Source organism: Canis lupus, chromosome 23, assembly GCF_003254725.2.
Source record: "Canis lupus dingo isolate Sandy chromosome 23, ASM325472v2, whole genome shotgun sequence".
NCBI classification, from domain to species: Eukaryota; Metazoa; Chordata; class Mammalia; order Carnivora; family Canidae; genus Canis; species Canis lupus.
In genome coordinates this window covers 20535034-20557057 of record NC_064265.1, presented here as the reverse complement: position 1 = coordinate 20557057, position 22024 = coordinate 20535034, and the positions used below count along the sequence as shown (strand labels likewise).

Below are 22024 nucleotides of genomic sequence, written 5' to 3'. Positions count from 1 at the left end.
TCAGACCCTGTTTAATGCTGTTTAATCTTCACAATTGTAGGTGGGTCAATAAACACTATTCTAAGTGCTTTATATAAACTCATTAGATTCTCAACAGCTCTATTTCGAGTAAGGACTGTTGTTATGACAACCTTGCAGATGAGAACCTGCAGTATAGTCACAGTCAGAAAGGCACATAGCTATTAAAATAGATGAGTCAGGATTCAAATTCAAACTGGCTCCATTTCCTATACTCTTAACTTGTCTTCTGTTCTGATCTCTTACATTCTTGTGTCACATACAAAGCTTTCCAATGCCCACTCTGGTTTATGGAAAGTTGCTTCTTTGAGGATTGAGACTAAGTTAGCAAAAATTTTCTCATTTTTACCAGAGGCATGAAATTGGAGAGTGGTTATAACCTCATTTCTAATCTTATATCAGACCAGATCATCAGTAAGCTAGTTAGTTCTATATTTTAGTACAGGTGGTACCTCTCTCCCTCCACTGCCATTTGAACATTTGCATTATGCCATTCCACTTTTGTGAAAGACCTCCATAAGTACCTGTTTTCACTAACAGATATCTCAAGAGGATTTTTGCTTTTATGGAAAAAAAAAAAGGTGAAAAGCAAAAAATAGTGTTCAGTGTTTGTTTTGCATTGAGCCCCTCTGTAGAGGCAGCACACACCCCACGCAATGATAGGCCTAGCCAAACACCTTCCTGGGGAACAATACCCAGCATCAGAGTTGCCATAGCTTTAAACTCTTTGACTGTTTTATTTCACGTTATTTTGTGCATCTGTTAGCAAGATACATTATAAGGTATCAGAAAAACCTAAGACAGGGTGTTCTTTGGGAGGGGGTGGTCTAGGAACACTCAGCAATTTTTCTATATCAATTAATGGTAATTGCTCTTCACTTTATACCGTTTCTGCTTATAAAAGTTTTCATAGGAATGCTCTGCTTTTGGGTAATGGGGAACCTGTATCATTCCCTCATATTTTATCAATCTTTTTAAGATGCAGTTACATAAAAAAATTACTTCATCTCCTATAATATTTTTGAATGCATTGTCTTATATAATGTTTAGTGTTCCCTTTATAAGAATTCATGTGACAAATTCTTTGAAGATTTAGTTTAGACAAAAGTTTCCTTACGACCTAGCACACTTCCTTCTATTAGCCATTGAGAATTATTTAGCCCATCATGTTTTTTATTTGCTTGGGCTGCAAGGAAGTTCGGAGTTAGATTTCATTTTAATTACAGTAACTTTATTAGTCTAGGCTTTTGGATGGAAAATTTCTTTTCTAGTTCTCTGTGGCAGGAGTTTTTAATCCCCTCTCTGTGTATCACCATCACCCTCTGAAATGATAGGTAAAATTGTTTTTGTGCATATGACAATCTGGTGGAGTATCTTTGGCTTTTATCAAATGCTTAGTGACCTCCACTCTTTGCCGTTAAGATAAAGAACCATTGTTTTCTGGGTTTACTTTTCATTTTATATTTTAATGGCCTAATTGTTTGTACAAGGTCTCTTAGAAGCTGCTGATACCCTTTTAGGCAGTAGTTGGGCAATAAATCATATCTTTACATTTAAATAATTATCCTGTGTCTTAAATTTGCCATAAAGTTAAAAAGCATCCTCTCTGTATTTTTAAAAGCACTCAGTCTTGGAAACTTAAAGGATACTTGATATTAGAGAGCAGGGGAAGATGGCAGAGTAGGAGGATCCTGAGCTCACTTCTTCCCATAGACACACCATGAAGCAACAGTTAGGTGAAATACAACCAGCAGAGCAGATCTTCCACAGCTAAAGACACAAAGAGGAAGCCACATTTAGAATAGTAGAAGAAGCCAGATGTGATTGGGATCCAGACCCCCAGTGTGACGACCTACAAGTGGGAGAGCCATTATAGAGACTCTTGAAGGTCCTCCCTGAGGTGGCAGGGGATCAAGCTCCACATTAGGCATTAGAGATCTGCCTTAGAGATCTGCATTGACAAGATGAACCCCCATAATGTCTGGCTTTAAAAATCAGTGACTTAATCCTGGGGTAGCTGGAGGGCTGCAGGAAACAGAGGGTCAGTGTGTTGTATCACTCAGTGGAGATCCAGCTCAAAAAGTAGTTTGAAAAGTGCCAGGGTTAATTAAATGTGAAGGAGATTTACTGATTAATTTTAGAGTGTGTACTAGAGGGACAAGGATCTGTGGGAGCTTTCTGTAAGAACAGAGTGCTGGCAGGTGCTGTTTTTCTTACCTTCCTTCCTCGCTGGCTGGACACTGGTTGGGGTTCTGACACTCTCCATCTGTGTTGTTGGCATTGCTTGCCCAACCCTGGTGTTCCCCTGCAGACTTGTCCCACTCAAACCCTTCTGTCACAGCAGATACCCCAGCAAAACAGCTCCTGCCCTGCCATAGCTGACAGGTAGCCTCCATGGGGACTAGTATCCACTCAAAGCAAATACCACCCTGCCACATTTGGTGAGCAGCCGCAGCTGGGACTGGCACCCCTCCAAACCTACTCCTGTCAGGGAGGTGGGGAGCCAGCACTAATATCCAATACTCCTCTCTGGTGGCTGGCCCCCCATGTTATCATGTGTGCAGCAGCTAGAATTGGGCCTCTCAGCCAGCCATGCCTGTTAACCAGTGCACCCATAATGGTTTTGGCTGGTCATTGCAGACACCCAGTCTGAGGACCAGCCCAGTCCACTAAGTGCCCATGGCAGTTGCAGCACAATCAGAACAGGGTTCAATGCAGTCCACACAGGGGACACCCTGGAGTGCATGGTCTAGTGACAAGGGGAGAGATTGTGCTCTTGAGCACCACAGGACACCTTCTGTATAAAGCCACTACTTTTAAGATCAGGAGATCTAGCTGACCTACCTACCTGTGTAGAAACAGTCCCACAAAATGAGACAAAGGAGTATGTTTCAAATGAAAGACAAAAATGAAAGATAGGTAAGCAGTCTACCTGAAAAAGAGTTCAAAGTTAAGATACTCACCGAACTTGAGAAAAGAGTGGATAAACTCAGTGAGGACTTCAACAGAGAGAGAGAGAAAGGAAAAAAAAAACCAACCAGAGCTGAAGAATATAGTAACTAAGATGAAAAATATATTCGAAAGTAATCAACGGTAGATTAGAGCATGCAGACCAACAGATCAGCAATCTGGAAGATGGGGTAATGGGAAGAACCCAAGCTGAAAAGAAGAAATAATGAAAAATTTGAGGATAGGTTAAGGGGCTTCTGGGAATACACCAACATACTAACACTTGCATTATAGGGGCCTCAGAAGGAAAACAGACAGAGGCAGAAAGTGTGTTTGAAGAAATAATAGCTGTACACTTTGCTAAACTAGAGGGAAAAGCAGACATTCAGGCCCAGGAAGCAGGGAGAACTCCAAATAAGATGAACCCAGGAAAGTCTACATCAAGACATGTGAAAAATAAAACATCAAAAATTAAAGGTAAGGAGAGAATCTTAAAAGCAGTAAGAGAAAAACAAGTAGCTAGGTATAAAGGAAACTCAATAAGGCTATCAGTTTGTTTATTTTTTGCAAAAACTTTGCAAGCTGGAACGGAGTGGCATGATACATTCTAAAGTGAAAGGAAAAAACCTAAAACTAGGAATGTCTACCCAGAAAAGATATTCAGAGTTGAAGGAGAGAGAGTTTCTAGATGATCAAAAATTAAAGGAGTTCATCATCACTAACCTTAAACTACAACAATAACAAAACAACCTAAACTTACAAGAAATATAAAAGGGACTTCTTTAAGCAGAAAAGAAAAGACCATAACTAGGGAAGTAAGGAAATTATGAAAAGACAACTTTCCCTAGTAATTATAGTGAGGTTTAAAGGATGAAAGTAGTATGAAGTTTAAAGGATAAAAGTAGTAAAATCAACAAAAATGTGTTAAGGGATACATAAGAATATGTAAAACATGACAATATATACAGAAGGTATGTGTGGGGGTAGTAAAAATCCAGTGTTTTTGGAATGTACTTGAACTTTAAGCAACCACCATCTTAATACATAGACTGCTATATACACAGGATATTATATATGAGCCTCATAGTAACTAAAAACCTGTAATGGATACACGAAAAATAAAGAGAAAGCAATCTAAGTATAACATTAAGGAAACTCATGAACTCACAAGGGGGAAGAGAACAAGAGAAGAAGAGAGGAAAAGAGAAGATCTTACACAAACAACCATAAAATAACAGAAGGGCAATAAGGATATATCTATCAATATTTACTTTAAATGTAAATGGAGTAAGTGCTTCATTCAAAAGACATAGGGTAACTGAATGAACTAAAAAAACCCCAAAATAAATCTTGGTCTTTTTGCAGTCTGCAAGAGAATCACTTCAGACCTAGGGACACATACAGACTTAAATTGAAGAGATAGATAAAGATATTTCAGGTAAAAGTGAAAAAAAAAAAAGGATAGCAATACATATATAAGGCAAAATAGACTTTATAACAAATACTGTAAAAAGAGACAAAGAAGGGCATTATGTAATGATAAATGGATTAATCCAATAAGAGCATATAATGTAAACATTTATGCACCCAACTTAGGAGAACCTAAATATATAAAGCAAATTTTTAACAGATATAAAAGGAGAAATTGGCCATAATACAATAATAGTAGGGGACTTTAATACTCAACTTAAATGAAGGAGTAGATCATTTGGACAGAAAATCAATAAGGAAACAATAACTTTGAATGACACAGTAGACCAGATGGATTTTTTTTTTTAAGATTTTATTTATTTATTCATGAGAGACACAGAGAAAGAGACAGAGACACAGGTAGAGGGAGAAGCAGGTTCCATGCAGGGAGCCTGATGTGGGCTTGATCCAGGGACTCCAGGATCACGCGCTGGGCCGAAGGCAGGCACCCAACCGCTGAGCTACCCAGGTGTTCCATAGACCAGATGGATTTAATAGACGTGTATAGAACATTCTATCCAAATGCAGCAGAATACACATTCTTTTCAAGTGCACATGGAACATTCTCTAGGATAGATTAGATATTAGGCCCCAAAACAAGTCTTGATAAATTTAAGAAGATTAAAATCCTATCAAGCATCTTTTCTGACTACAAGAGTAGAAAACTAGAAGTCAGTTGCAAGAAAAAAACACAAACACGTGGATGCTAAACAACATGCTATTGAAGAGCCAGTAAGCTAACAAAGAAATCAAAGAGGAAATAAAATACCTGGAGAAAAATGGAAATAGAAAACAACAGTTCAAAACCTTTGATATGCAGCAAAAACTGTTGTAAGGGAAGTTTATAGTGATACCGGCCTCAAGGTATATGACCCCTATGTTTATTGCAGCATTATTTCAATAGCCAAGAGGTGAGAACAACCTAAGTGTTTATCGACATATGAATAGATAATGAAGGAGTGGTATATATACAATAGAATATTACTCAGCCTTAGAAAAGGATGAAATCTTGCTTTTTGTGTCAACATAGATGGACCTAGAGTATATTATGCTAGGTGAAGTAAGTCAGAGAAAGACAAATACTGTATGATTGCACATTTATGCATGGAATCTAAAAAACAAATGAGGAAACAAAAACAGACTCGTAAATACAAAACACTTTGGTGGTTGCCTGTGGAAAGACATGGGGGGATGGGTGAAATAGGTAAAGGGGATTAAGAGATACAAACTTGTGGTTATAAAATCAGGTCACTGGTTTGAAGATCTGTGTAATTTTTGACTCCCCCGAAACTAATAGCCTACTCTTGACTGGAAACCTTACCAGTAACATACAACATGTGTTTTGTGTGTTATATGTATTATATGCTGTGCTCTTATAATAAAGGAAGCTAGAGGAAAAATGTTACTAAGTAAATCATAAGGAAGAGAAAATATATTTACAGTATTGAACTGTATTTAATGAAAAAAAATCCATGTTATCAGTGGACCTGCACAGTTCAAATCTGTGTCATCCAAGGGCCAGTTGTATATGAAAACAGTATTCCTACAGGTTTCCCTTTTGTAGGTAAACAGAAAAGATTTTAAAATCCTGATTATCTCTCTGGACTATTTATGTATTAGGAGGTACAACTTTTCCAAAATACATAGGATAGAGTTAGGAGTAATTATTTGCCTTACCCATATATTTATAGGTAAAAGCTGTAACCATTAGAATGAAATAAAACCTGTGCTGCCAACCTCACTACTCAGATTAATTTTCACAGCTGTCATTTTAACAATGTTTTTATAGGTCTTCGAATGCAAATTATATTGACAGGTACTCTGCATAAATGTGCTATATAATCCAAGGGGCCACATGTATTATGTTTTTGTTTGTAGTAGGCTTTTTGGCCTGATTGTTTCTCTGCAACAAAATAAAATTCAATTACTCAAGCTGGAAAAGAGGAATAAAGCTTGTCTTTTTACTAGGCAATATCTTGGTTGTTTAAATCTATAAATTGTATAGACATACATATTTTTCTCTTGAAGAGTTGATGACTGACAAAAAAAACCCTCCAAACAAACTACCAAGGTATCATTATAATAAAAGTGGTTGTATTGTGTCTGTGAATTATTATATAGCAGTGTTATGGTGAGAATTGTAATAAATTATTCAGTAGTGCTTCACTCCACAGTAAAGAACTCTGAATAACAGATCTGAGGACTATGACTTAGAAAAATGAATAACACAGTATTATCTAGCTTGCTACTCTGCAGGGTATGTGTGCAAAAAAAGAATTTGTATGACTTAACCATAGACATTAAAATTGGGTTTGTGAGACACCTGGGTGGTTCAGCGATTGAGCGTTTACATTTGGCTCAGTGCGTGATCCTGGATTGTCGGGATCGAGTCCCGCATTGGACTCCTTGCATGGAGCCTGCTTCCCCTCCTTCTGCCTTGTGCCTCTCTTTCTGTGTCTCTCATGAATAAATAAATAAAATCTTTTAAAAAATTGGGTTTGCCAACAAAAACACTTTTTAAAACATGATTTATATTCTCAGAAAGAAACCAATTCTGCACCATTGTCTTCTCCTTCATTATAGAGTGTTATTTCACTTTGGTATCTATATTGATTGGCTGAGTAGCCTAGAAAGAGACTAGTAGAATTATAGTAATGTGTAATATTTTTTTCAATTTATCTTTTATTGGAATGTTTAAGAAACATTTATCGAATGCTTAAAGAGAAAGGTTCTATGGGAGCATGCAGAGTTGACACATTCCTTACCTGTGAGTTAGAGGGTTAAATATAAAAGAAAAATAAAACTAGTAGTAAAAAGATTTTGGGAATATCTTATAGAAGTGATAGGAGAAATGGCAAAGAAAAAACAAGTAATTTGGATAAAATTGTACACTACCGTGCTTAAAAAGATGTGTATTGGTGGAGAGGGAGGAAAAAAATAGTCTCAAGGGGGCAGGTAACAAGTAGCAAATGTATTCACAGTAAATGAGACAGGCAGAGGATGACAGACCAGCAAGAAAACCATGATGACTATGATAGGTAAATGGGCATACATAGTACAAAAACACAGTTCACAAAGGAAATAGACTTAGTAAATAAGTATATGGAAAATGTTTAAGCTTCCTAAGAATCTAGGAAAGGTGATTTTATTTTTATTTTTTTAAGATTTTATTTATTTATTTATGAGAGACAGAGAGAGGCAGAGACCTAGGTAGAGGGAGAAGCAAGCTTCCTGTGGGGAGCCCGATGTGGGACTTGATTTCAGGACCCTGGGATCATAACCTGAGCTAGAGGCAGATGCTCAACCATTGAGCCACCTAGGTGCCCCTAAGAAAGGTGATTTTAAACAAGAAGGAATCATACACAGTGCTGATGAAATGACGTTGCTGGAGTACCATAAAAGATACAGCTGTCATTGAAGCATGATGTTGGTTGGCACTGTGCTTTAGTAGAAATAGAAATGTCGATTATAACCTTTAATTCAGTAATTTAACATGAGTGACTCTAGTTTATGGAAAATAATTAAAAGTAAAGACTAATGCATGTAACAGTGAAAATTTGAACATAGACAATATTAAATGAAGAGAAATAGCTAAGTTATGATTAATCTTTTCATTGGATGGTTGTGTATCCTATAAAAATGGACAAAGTATATAGCAATATGAAGAGATGCATATAAAAAGATTAGTCTATATTATATGTAATATGTGATTATAAGTTTATAATATATAAATAATAAAAATTTAAGGTGTGCCTGGGGTGGCTTAGTCAGTAAAGCACCTGAGTTTGGCTCCAGTCATATTCTCAGAGTCCTGGGATCGAGCCCTGTGTCAGGCTCCATGCTTGGTGGGGAATTTGCTTTTCCCTCTCCCTCTAAGCCTTCCTTTATAGCAGACAAACTATATAGTCAGATGAACCTTAAAAGTTAATGTTTCTTAAGGAAATAAGCTGATTTTTAAAGGCACTGAGAGGTGTTTATGAATTTAAAAATGTCAATAAAATTGTTTCTTTTATTCATATTTTGATTGTAGAACCTTTACATTTTATACTATCATGCTGCAGAATGGTTAGCTAGGCATTTATTTAAATACGTTTATGGAGTGCTTATAATAAAATTTTCTAGGCATGTATTGGTGGGGTGGGGGAGAGGGACAGGTAATGAATGAAGATGAAAAACTTGGTCCAAGGGAGCTTTGCTTTAGGTAAGGAGATTCATCTTTGCATCTGATTAGACCCTAATACAAATTGCATTTTATTAAGCACTTCAACTGATGTTTACATCAAAAATGACCTGAAATTGTGTAGAAGAGAGATAATTTTGACAGAAGGAAGCTAGGCAGACTTTAAAGAGGTTGTGACAGGTTGCTGAACCTTGAAGGTTGATAAAAGGTCATGAAATAAGCAGTGTTTTTTCACGTGGGGGATTTTGAAGGCAGCGGAAGATCCATGAAGTAAATGATAGGAAGATGAAACAAGATTTCAGGTAGTAGGGAATAACATGAGCAGAGTCACGGAGATATTAATCCGGGATTTAGGGGATATCTGGTTGTCCTGTGTTTTTAGAGGTATAAGTAAAGTACATGTTTGTGAAGTACTGATAGAGGAGTCCCAGTAGCCAATGTTTGAGATGCTAGTCTGTGCTGGTTAGTGTAAGTGACTAGGGATTCATGAATCAAAGAGCCTCTATTCTCAAGAAATATGTGGTCCAGTGTGGGGGTAATAATTAACTAAAATCCAGCATATTGACTTAAATTTATATGTAAGGTTTATTTGACCTTGTTTAAAATTCTTGTTCACGGGGCCTCTGGGTGGCTCAGTTGGTTAAACACCTGACTCTTGATTTTGGCTCAGGTCATGATCTTAGGGTTGTGAGATCCAGCCCACCCATACTAGGCCTGGATGTGGACCCTACTTGACTGCTTAGGATTCTTCCTCTGCTCCCCCCTCCTCCCCTGCTTGCACATACTCTCACTCTCTCAAAAAACCAAAAAAATTAAATTTCTATTCACAAACTTCTGATTCAAGACATTATGTTGTTCTAAAGGAAATCATAGGCTGTTATGAGATTTTATAGAGGTGAGGGGGAGTGTTTGATCTTGGCTGGGAAGGAGTGACCAAGAAGTTGTGAGCTGGGTTTTGAAGGGTAAGTGGAAATTAGAAGAGAGGATGGGAGTAAGAAAAAGAGAAGTTGGAAAGGTAGGGTATAGCCAGATTATTCTCTAAGTAATTATACAAAGTCGTATAGGGAGTTAGGGACTCTGTTAATTTCTTTAAGACACTTTTTCTTAGGTCTCATGATATGTCAGTAAGTAAATGACTATGTTGGTGTTTTTGGTTTTGTTTTGTTTTTAAGATTTATTTATTTTAGAGAATGCAAGTAGTTGGGAGGGACAGAGGGGAAGGAAGAGAGAGAAACCTCAAGCAGACTCCCCACTGAGCATGGAGTCAGATGTGGGGCCTGATTCCAGGACCCCAAAATCATGACCCGAGCTGAAATCAAGAGTTGGCTGCCCAACCAACCAAGCCACCCAGGCGCCCCTAAATGACCATGTTAAAAAGAAATTTGTTAATAAAAGGGATAAGCCAGCACTGCCTAAGTGGTTTATGATTTCATATAACTTGGCCATTGTCAACACATCTTATTTAAGAACAATTTGTTGTGAAATAGCAAAGGACAATTTAAGGGATAGGCTTTATTTAACTTTAAAATAGTACAATTCCAAAGAAATAAAAGGTAGAGGTTTATTAAGGATACACTATGTGAACAGAAAGCCAAAAATTCAGAGATTTAGTGAGATAGCCAAAGGGAATTGAGGAAGATAGGTATAGAAAGAGTTAAAATAGGGAGAAATGGCATTTCCAGATAACTTGACACTGGTCTAGTGGGAAGCGGTTTTAGGTTTAAGTGCTCTCCTTTTTTCTGTTTTACAAAAGTATGAGCTCCTGAACATGTTACTTTTGATCACATTTGATGTCTTCATCTTGAATTTTAGCAGATTTAACTTCTTTTAAACTATATAAAATAGTTGGATAAATTTCCCAGTAGCTGGGAATGAAATATAGTACTCAGCTTCTGAGAGAATTTATTAGTAAACTTGCTTCCCCACACAAACCTTCGAAGTTAATTCAGGAAACAGCACTGTTAGAAAAGCGAACGATGCTGCCCATCATAAGCCTCTGTGGCAGCTGTGGAAATCATTCTGTTTGCTTGCTCTTTAGAAATTTAGTTGGCATGTGAGTCTGGGCAACATAATTTTTCTTTTGTTCTTCTAAAGTTTTCATTACAAAGTTCTTTTTAGTATACTCATGCTTTTATGTGTATGGGAGAGTCTTCACTGAAATTAATATTGTCATGATCTTTCTGGTGAACATGATTGTTTAATTTAGCTATTTAGGTAAAATATCGATACTGCTGTGTCATGTTGAATGCTTGGGGATTTAGATTACTATTTTATTATTGTTATTATTTATGGGGATCCCTGGTGGCTCGGTGGTTTGACGCCTGCCTTCGGCCCAGAGCGTGATCCTGGAGTTCCGGGATCGAGTTCCGCGTCGGGCTCCTGGCATGGAGCCTGCTTCTCCCCTCTGCCTGTGTTTCTGCCTCTCTCTCTCTCTCTCTCTCATGAATAAATAAAATCTTTTTTTAAAAAAAGGTGTGTGTGCACATGCATGTGCATGTATTTTTATTAGTAATGTAAACTAAATAAAGTTTTGTGTTTAAATCTTTGACAAAAAAGGTTCAAACTATATTCCTGAAGGGTGTGTTATTTCATCAAGATCATTTTAATTCTCAGTTCTAAATTTTAAAAATTGAGGTAGCTGAGTGAAGTAAGTCAGTCGGAGAAGGACAAACATTATATGTTCTCATTCATTTGGGGAATATAAATAATAGTGAAAGGGAATATAAGGGAAGGGAGAAGAAATGTGTGGGAAATATCAGAAAGGGAGACAGAACGTAAAGACTGCTAACTCTGGGAAACGAACTAGGGGTGGTGGAAGGGGAGGAGGGCGGGAGGGGGTGGGGGTGAATGGGTGACGGGCACGGGGGGTTATTCTGTATGTTAGTAAATTGAACACCAATAAAAAATAAAAAAAAATAAAAATTGAGGTAAGTATGATTTGTTGAGGTTGTGTTAGTTTCTTTGAAAGCAATTACTAAAATCCCTTTGAAATTATTAAGTTATATAAATTCTTCATTATAGCACTAAATTAGGTCAGTAGCATTGCTGCATTTTTTGCTCTGAGTTTTTTTCTGTATTTTAATGCAGTGAATTAATTATTGCTCTGATCTTTGTTTACCTAGAAGCTTTATGTTCTAAGGCACACATAAATTCCCACCCACACAGAAAATCACTTTATTCTTATTACTGTCCATTTCTTTGTTGTCCCAGAGGTTGCTAGAGTGGTTTAGCTTGAGTAATATGCAGGCTATTTTAGTTTTTTCTGTCCACCCATATTGTTTGATAGAACAGCAGGCATTTAAAAAAAAAAAAAGAAATCTATTTATTTGGGTGCTGTGAATCAAGAAGGAAGTGGTACCAACTTAGTCATTTCCCTACCTGAGTTCTTGGGTTAGGGTGTATTTATGGAACATATATTCCTTTCCAATAGATGGATGTGGCTTATGGGAGAAACTCTTAATAACTCCTGGAACCACGGTTCTACTATGTAGGTCTCTTATTTTTCAGGAAAAGCCAAGCCAGAGCTGTAATGGTCTCAGGTTGTCATCTAAATGGGATAGATCTAATGACAATGACAGCATATGGCTCAGGCTAAGATCTTTCTTGGTGATGATCTACCCAGTTCTTCTCCATCAGAACTGGACTGGCCCTTCGCTGGTCCTGTGCCTCTAAGCCTGTTAAATCAGACCATGAACTGAGCTTTTATTTATTTATTTTAAAGATTTTATTTATTTATTTAATCATGAGAGACACAGAGAGAGGCAGAGACACAGGCAGAGGGAGAAGCAGGGTCCATACAGGGAGCCTGATGTGGGACTCGATCCCCAGTCTCCAGGATTACGCCCTGGGCTGAGGGCAGCGGTGCTAAACGGCTGAGCCACCTGGGCTGCCCTGAGCTTTTATTCTTACATTTCTAAGGGCCAGTCTCATGAGTGAGGAGCTGCAACAAAATAACTCTCTTGTGTTTGCTTCACTGTTTTATCTTGCTTAAGGGAAGAAAAGTTTAATATTTTAGGATTTTCTTCTGGTTCTTTTTTTGATTCAGAGTACATTTGAAGCCAAAAAATATCCAATATCTAGTCTTATACATGTCAGCAACATTTTCATCTCTTTCTAAATTTGAATAAATACAAAAGTATTTTGTGGAAACATTTATAGTATACAGACTGACATTTGCTTTACCTTTCTGCGTCTTTTTGGATTATAAAATTAATAATTAGAAATCTCCTACAGTTGGTATAATTCCTTATGTTACCTAGTTTTGCTTTTCTTCATTTAGTGCTGCCTCTTCCATCTGTTCAACCATTGCCATGAAAAAGAATTCTCCTGCTAGGAGAAATGAGTGTTAGAAATGGATTTAAAAGAAAAGGTTAATGAGAAGAGACTATAGTATATATATAACCATGTGATTGTTCTGTAAAGTATGAATTAATTATATTGATAATGGAGGCTAAGCCTAGCACAATGATGAGATTGGAATGCTAGCACGGTGGAATGGCAACTGCATGTGCAAGATTACAGCATGTAATTGAACATACTGAAGATACGATTAAGAACTTATATTTTAGGGATCCCTGGGTGGCGCAGCGGTTTGGCGCCTGCCTTTGGCCCAGGGCGCGATCCTGGAGATCCGGGATCGAATCCCACGTCGGGCTCCCTGTGTGGAGCCTGCTTCTCCCTCTGCCTGTGTCTCTGCCTCTCTCTCTCTCTCTCTCTCTCTCTGTCAGTGACTATCATGAATAAATAAATAAAATCTTTAAAAAAAACCTTATATTTTATTAGAAAGGCAAGAGGTAAAACGGTAGATGCTTCACAAGGGAAGTAAAGATGGTGATGAGTATGTGTTTTTGGTAGGTCACAAAGGAAGACATGTCACCAACAGTTTAGAAATATGAGAGGGTGAGTCATAGCATTGGAAATGATTTTGGTATAAGTGGGTTGGTAGTGATAGTAAAAAGTAGAAAAACAACTTAAACCTGTTTCTAACAGTTGACTGATGGCCTATTAAGTCACCTTAGATCCCTGGGTGGCTCAGCGGTTTAGCATCTGCCTGCAGCCCAGGGCGTGATCCTGGAGTTCCGGGATCAAGTCCCACATGGGGCTCCCTGCATGGAGCCTGCTTCTCCTTCTGCCTGTGTCTCTGCTTCTCTCTCTCTCTCTCTCTGTGTGTCTCTAGTGAATAAATAAAATATTAAAAAAAAAAAAGTCCCCTTAAGATCTTTTGAATGGGCTGCTTTTAAGTAGTTTGCCTTTATCAGTTTTATTAATAACAATAGTAAGACAGCTACCAAATATCAGATCGTTACGTTGATTATAACAAACATGTTTCTTTTGGTAGTGATCTTCTAAAAATGTGTCTAACTTCAAAAAAGGAAAAGGTAGAGGTGCCTGGGTGGTTTAGTCCATTAAGTGTCCGACTCCTGATTTTGGCTCAGGTCATGATCTCACGAATGTGAGCCTGAGCCTCATGTTCAGCTTTGTGCTGGGTGTGGAGCCTGCTTAAGATTCTGTTTCCCCCTCCCCATCCTTCCCTCTCTACAAAAGAAAAAAGAAAGGAAAAGGTATTTGTCAAAATGTTTTGACTTGTGTGAAATAAAACACTTTTTCTAAAACGCAGAAAATCCTTGGCAGTTGTTTTTTTAAGGTGACAATTTTTATATAAGTAAAGTCTATTTTTAATTTTTTGGGACATGTATCTTTTTTTAAAAAAATGCATCTATTTTTAAGGGCAGTTTTAGGTTTCCAGAATAGTTGAGCAGAAGGTATGAATTTCCCATGTAGCTCCCACTCCCACATATGCAGAGTCTGCCCCATTATCAAATATCCCCCACCAGAGTGGTACGTTTGTTACAATTGATGAACCTACATTGACATATCATTATCACTCAGAGTCCATAGTTTATATGAGGGCTCACTTTTGGTGGTATACCTTCTCTGCATTTGGGAGATTTATAATGAAACGTATCTACCATTATATTGAGTACTTTCACTGCCCTAAAAAATCTTCTCTGCTCTATTCAGTTCTCCCTTCCCTCAACCCATATCTTTTTACTGTCTCCATAGTTTTGACTTTTCCAGAATGTCATATAGTTGGAATCATACAGTATGTAGCCTTTTCAAGCGGTCTTCTTTCACTTGGTAATACGTATTTAAATATCCTCCATGTCTTTTCATGCCTTTATAGTTCATTTCTCTTTAACATTGAGTAATATTTCATTGTCTGGGTGTGCCAAAGGTTATTTATCCACCCACCTACTGAAGGACATCTTAGTTACTTCCAAGTTTTGGGATAAAGCTGCTATAAACATCTGTGTGTGAATTTTTATATGGACATTAGACTTCAGTTCCTTTGGCTAAATGCCAAGCAGTGTGATTGCTGGATTCTACAGTAAGAGTATTTGAAAGAAACTGCCAAACTGTCTTATAGAGTGGCTATACCCTTATGCACTCCCACCAGCAATGTATGAGAGTTTCTATTGTTCTGCATTCTCATTTGGTGTCTTGATTTTGGCCATTCTTATAGGTGTATAATGGTATCTCAATGTTTTAATTTGCATTTCCCTGATGACATAGGATATGGGGCATCATTTCTTTTCTTTAAAAAAAAAAAAAAGATTTTGAGAGAGAAAGAGAGAGAGAGATGGACCAGGGGGAGGGGCAGAGAGAGAGGGTCAGAGAATCTTAAGCAGACTCTGCACAAAGTTTGGAGCCTGATATGGGCTCAGTCCTACAACCCTGAAATCACAACCTGAGCTGATATCAAGAGTCAGACCTCAACTGATTGAGCCACCCAGGTATCTTTTCATATGCTTGTCATATATGTACCTTCTCTAGTGAGTTTTCTCTTAAGGCCTTTGGCCCATTTTTTTTCCATATACCTATTGCAATGAATTTATTATACCAGCAAAGATATGTAAAATATATTATCAAGTATTTGATTAATAATTAAATATTTTTTGAGTGGACACAGTAATCATTTTATTTTAACATGTTCTTGTTCATAAAACTGAGCATTTTACTTTTTTTATGGGAACAATTTATATTTTTTTTTGTTTCAAGTTTTTATTTAAATTGTAATTACCATGTAGTGGTGTAATATTGGTTTCAGGAGTAAAATTTAGTGATTTATCACTTATATATAACACTCAGTGCTCATTTATAAGTGCCCTCCTTAATCCCCCATCACCCTTTCAGCCTATCCCCCACCCACCTTCCCTCCAGCAACCCTTAGTTTGTTCTTTATAGTTAAGAGTCTCTTCCGGTTTGCCTCCCTCTCTTTTTTCCTCTTTCCCCTGTGTTCATTTGTTTCTTAAATTCCACATATGAGTGAAGTCATGGTATTTGTCTTTTTCTCACTGACTTGTTTCATTTAGCATGATACAGTCTAGCTTCATCCCACTTTGTAGCAAATGGAAAGATTTCATTCTTTTTGATTGCTTTGTAACATTCCATTATGTGCCCGGGTGTGTGTGCATGTGCACACATGCGTGTTTGTGTATGTATATACCACATTATCTTTATCCCTTCCTCAGTCAATGGACATTTGGACTCTTCTCATAACTTGGCTATTGTTGATAATGCTGCTGTAAACATCCGGGTGCACGTGGCCTTTCAAATCAATAGTTTTGTATCTTTTGGGTAAATACCTAGTAGTGCAATTGCTGGGTCATAGGGTAGTTCTATTTTTAACTTTTGAGGAATCTTCATACTGATTTCCAGAATGGCTGTTGCATTCCCATCAACAGTGTAAGAGGGTTCCCCTCCCCACATCCTTTGCCAACATCTGATGTTACCTGTGTTGTTAATTCTGACAGATGTGAGGTGATATCTCATCGTGGTTTTGGTTTGTATTTTCCTCTCAATGAGGGATGTTGAGCGTCTTTTCATGTGTCTGTTTGCTACCTGTATGTCTTTGGAAAAATGTCTGTTCATGTCTTCTGCCCATTTCTTAACTGGATTATTTGTTTTTTGGGTGTTGAGTTTGGTGCATTCTTACAGACTTTGGATACTAATCCCTTATAGCATATGCCATATGCAGATATCTTCTCCCATTCAGTAAGCTGCCTTTTCGTTTTGTTGATTGTTTGCTTTGCTTTGCAGAAGCTTTATATTTTGAAGAAGTCCCAATAGTTCATTTTTGCTTTGATTTCCTTGCCTCTAGAGACGTGTCTAGTAAGAAGTTGATATGGTGGAGGTCAAAGAGGTTTCTGCCTGTGTTCTCGTTTAGGATTTTGATGGTTTCCTTTCTCTTATTTAGGTCTTTCATCCATTTTGAATTTATTTTTGTGTATGGTGTAAGAAAGTGGTCTAGTTCCTTCTTCTGCATGTCGCTTTCCAGTTTTCCCAAACCATTTGTTGAAGAGACTTTTTTCCATTGGATATTTTTTCCTGTTTTGTCGAACATTAGTTGACCATATAGTTGTGGGTCCATTTCTGGCCCATTTTTAAATTCTGTTGATTATGTTCTTATTGTTGAATTTAAAGCATTCTTTTATGTTTTGGGTTACAGTCCTTTATCAGATGTGTCTTTTACAAATATTTTCTCCCAGCCTGTGGCTTGTCTTTTCATTCTCTTTATTCATGAGAGACACAAAAAAGAGAGAGAGAGAGAGGCAAAGGCACAGGCAGAGGGTGAAGCAGGCCACATGCAGAGAGCCTGATGCGGGACTCGATCCTAGAAATCCAGGATCATGCCCTGGGCCACAGACAGGCGCTAAACCACTGAGCCACCCAGGGATCATCTTTTCATTCTCTTGACAGTATCTTCAGTGAAGCGGAAACTTTTAATTTTAAGGAAGTCCAACCGATTTTTTTTATAGATCATACCTTTGGTGTTGTAGCTAAAATATCACTAACCCCAAGGTCATCTAGATTTGCTCTTATGTGCCTTTTAGGAGTTTTATAGTTTTGCATTTTTACGTTTGAATCTGTGTTCCATTTTGAGTTAATTTTTGTAAAAGTTGTAAGGTCTGTTTGTATCTATATTCATTGTTGTTTTGCATGTGGATATCTAGTTATTCAAGCACGATTTTTTGAAAAACTACCTTTGTTCCTTCATCAGATCAGGTTGATTATATGGGATATTTCTGGGCTTTCTGTTCTATCCTGTTCCATTAATTTGTTTCACCAATATCGTACTGTCTTGATTAGTGACAGAAATTGTTTCATTCTATTTATAAGTAATTAACACATTTTCTGAGGCCCAAATAGCCCTAAATCAAGAAAATAGGAGTCACGGTAACATCAGGAACTAGGAATTTCTTGAAAGTCTTGGTTTGGAGCCTCTCTATTTAACTGGGGACTCCAGAAATGCCTTGTCCAAGTGCAGGCCCAGATTGGCTCATGCATTTACTGTCTGGCTACTATCCCAGCAGCCATGGGCCAGAGAGGTCTACTTTTGGGACTCTTGGATCTACTTGGGGTCAAGAATTCTTTCCTTTTTTGCCACTTTTACTTCAGTGGACAATTTTGTTTCTTTTATCTAATGGGCTTCCCCCACCACAGGGTCATCCAGGGTGGTCAGGAATCCTCTGCTGATGCCACCCTCAGTCTACTATGGTAGGATTGCCTTTGGGTGTGGGGCATGTGCTGGAATGGCAGATTTGTGTAGACAGGACTTGGCTGTGCTTAACTCTTGCTTTCCTTGTACTTCTTTCTGCAAGAGCCTCATGGTCTTGAAGTTACTCTGCACCTGTAGGAGGAGCCTGAAACCAAGATGTGTGGGAGTCATGGGAACTACTCAGTCTGGTTTCAAACACACTGGGGACTTAGCCCACCTCTCTGTAGGGCTTATTCTGTTTTCCTCTTAGACAGGATTTTGTGTAGTTCAGGTATTCTGGCCCTCAGGAACTCTGGAGTACATGCAGAAAGGATAGGCTCTGATACAAGTACCAACCCAGTATTTTTGGTTTTTGACCTTTTTCTAGCTATGCCTTGGAAAAAGAAATGAAATGGTTTGAGTGAACACATCATTACTGGCTTCTGATATTTCTAGCTCTGTCAGAAAGGTCATTTGTGTGGATATTTGTTACTAGTTATAATGCTTAATGAGTTTTAGGAAATCATTTAATAATTTCTTCTAGGTGTGCAGTTGTTTTTCTCGAGCAGATTTGGTTTTTAATCACAGATCGTGGATTAAGAATGACGGTTATCTAACATTTATGAAATCATCCTGACAACTGAATTTATACTCCATTGGTTAACAGACTGTCACTAATTGGATCTATTTGCATCTTCTCTAACCTGTGACCGATTTGTAGGGAACCAGATTGATTTTGTTCATTCCTCTGTTCCTTGTGCTTACCATGTAGTAGGAATGCAAAAGTGGAGATAATAGCAATAATGAAGGGAAACATGGACCTTGTGTTTCTGGAGCTTGTATTCTGATGGGTGTTCAAAGGATACTGAGTGTGACTGTATTGGGGTGTGTGTATGAGAGAGGAGAGTTTTCAAATGGGCGTATTTCTCTCTCCAGAGAAACTGAACCAACAGGATCTATATATATATAATAGAGATGTATTATAAGGGATTGTCTCATATGATTATGGAGACTCTGAAGCTTTACTTATATTAGTCTTTGATGCAAATATTAATTTCATTCAGAAATACCTGAGACACACCCAGAAAACTATTTGACCAAATTTCTTTTTTTTTTTTTTTTAAGATTTTATTTATTTATTCATGAGAGACCATGAGAGAGAGACAGAGACACAGGCAGAGGGAGAAGCAGGCTCCATGCAAGGAGCCCGATGTGGGACTCGATCCCGGATTCTGAGATCATGCCCTGAGCCAAAGGCAGACGCTCAACCGCTGAGCCACCCAGGTGTCCCTATTTGACCAAATTTCAAGTTAACTTCTCCCCACCAGCCTTTTTTTCCCCAAATAAGTCTCAATTTTAATAAGATCCTCTACACACACATTTGCTGCTGAAAATTGAAATAGCACATCAAAAAAAAATACAATTCAATTTTTGAAAACCAGAAAAATATAACCTATGCACCCTGCCCTAATTATGCTCTAACCAAACTACCCCAAATTTTCCGTGTGTTCCTCTGCACAAGTTGCTTGGCTTCCAATTTTTGATGTTAAGTTTTATCTTAATGACTTCAGACTTCTCAAACACACTCAAAACCTATTAGTGCTTCCTTTGCAACACTCAAAACCTATTAGTGCTTCCTTAGGTCAAATCAAAAAGCAGAAGTAACCATCATGGATAGATTATACTTATATAACAATTTTGTAATATTAAAACATCATGAAGTAAGTGACTGAACTTCTAAAATTATTGAATTAGGAATCATTGTCCCACTTTCCAGGACTACTTTCATTTGAAGTTGATGTAGTATGTGTTTTTGAAAATTACTCAGATGTTAACAAACTTGACTCTTCTTAGTGATTGAATCATTCTTGTGCAAAAACCCTTTGTTGCAAAGGTGAAAAAAAAGTGCTCTTGGTAAAAGAAGGGTTATTAAATATATAGTACAAAACTATTTAAATTTTTTTTTAAAGTACAGTAGCAGTGAATTGCTATGCTGCTGTGTGTTTGGTGCTGATTTCTGATCTCTCTGGATTATGCTTAAGACCAGTGACAGTCTGTGAATGCAAAAAAATCCGTATTTTGTAGTAGTCTTTTAAGTTATAAAAATTCATTGTTGAGAAAATGCCTAGATTCATAAGGAAAATGATTTTTACTGTTCACATATTCCTTTATCTGTATGTTTCATCATTTATTATTGAATATTCTTGTTTATCAGTTTTCTGTGTAGCTCTCTCTCTTTTTTACAATAAATGCTGTGGAGTTAAATGGGGTGGTCAGTGTCTAGTATTTGAACAGTTTTAATAAATATTGCCTGTGTCAGTGTCTAGTATTTGAACAGTTTTAATAAATATTTCCTAATTGGTCTTGTTTATAAGCTCTAATATAAAATATTAATAGTCGCTAACTTGTATTTAGTGCTGGGTAAAACCTGAGCTTTATATGGATTGTTTCATCCAGTCCTCAAAATAATCTTGTGAAGGAGGTGTTTATATTGCCCTTTAGGAAATAGCTAAGTGCCTACTGTGTGCAAAGCACTGTGTCAGGCAAGGGGGCTGTAAGAATGAACAAAGCAGCCATTGTTGATGACCACATTCTAAAGGAACAGTACTACTCTCGGTTTGTCATTGTTAGAGTCTGGAAGAAACATTTAGGCTATTTTGAAAGTACTATCACACTGAATATAAGGAAGAGTGGCAAGAAATTATCTTTGAGAAAATACCTGTGCAGCTTAAGTTCGTTAAGCCACATGGGGGAAGGAAGTGTCTTTAGGCTGAGGAGGCAGCATGTGTGAAGGCCTTGAGGTGGATAATATGGGCTCATGTTTTACTAACTGAAGTGAGATCATGTATGACTGGAACTGTGAGGTATCTGGAGTAGAGGAGCTCAGGTTGACACAAGGGCTAGATTACTTAGGGTCTTTTGGTCAGGTTAAGAATTCTTTTCTTTCTCCTGAAAAGCATTGGGAAACCTTTGAAATGTTTTTCATGGAGGAGGCTCAAGTGGATTTACTTTTTATTTTTATTTTTTTTACTTTTTCAAATTTTTAAAAAGATTTTATTTATTTATTCATTAGAGAAACGGGGGGGCAGAGACACAGGCAGAGGAAGAAGCAGGCTCCATACAGGGAGCCCGACATGGGACTCGATCCCAGGTCTCCAGGATTTACTTTTTAAAAAGCACACTTTGGCTGCCATATGGACAATGGGTTTGTAATTTTCAGTTGTCCTATAATTTCAGCAGCCTTTTAAATGTCAATCTGATGGGTGAAGGTTCTTAAATTTCTTAAAAAGAAGCTAACTTAAAGCCACAATCATGAGTTTTGGGGTAGGGGTTGAAACAGTGTCTTAGGGGAGGAAGGAAGGGATGATTTAAGACTAAGAGGAGACTCCTAGTCTCTTCTGTCACAGTGTCCAGAAGACTAAGTTTGTATTTGAGAAGAGTATGTTGCTCAGCAGATCTAGATTAATGAAAAATCTGAATTTGAGCTGTTTTTTTTTTTGTTCAGAATGCTTTCCTTCATCCCTTCTAGTCTCCACAGATCACATCAGAGAAGATGTCACTTGAGGGACTTACTAAAAGATTCTGAGGGCTTTGTAGATTGATAAGACATGGTATGGGGAGAAAAGTAGAGATAAGCTTATTTTATTATGTTGTACAATTTCTGTCTCTCTTTATCTGCCTTGTGATGCCAATGAAAGTAAGACCGCTGTCTGGCCTGTGCATAGGTTGGTTGTTAAAGAGGCTCTATGATTTTCGGTTACTTTCTCCAGACAGCTCCTCCGGTAAGTTACCTACCTCCTACTTTTTTCCCCCTAAGATTCAGACAGTAAATTACAACCCATTTCTTAGAATTGTAGTTCCATGAAAGG

General features: G+C 37.6%; 1 protein-coding gene across 13 annotated transcripts in view; it reads left to right on the top strand.

Annotated features, from left to right (window-relative positions):
* LOC112668619 (ubiquitin-conjugating enzyme E2 E2) overlaps window positions 1-22024 on the top strand; it is a 404581-nt gene that overhangs the window by 78329 nt on the left and 304228 nt on the right. The window contains exons 1-2 of one of the 13 annotated variants that reach the window (XM_049099622.1): window positions 17259-20956; window positions 21858-21937. The exons of 9 other annotated variants lie outside the window; for them this stretch is intronic. The gene's annotated coding sequence lies outside the window, so the exon portion shown is untranslated. Of the gene's footprint in view, window positions 1-17258; window positions 20957-21853; window positions 21938-22024 lie in introns of those variants that run through there. 3 more of the 13 variants (XM_049099620.1, XM_049099624.1, XM_049099623.1) reach the window with 3 other exon arrangements.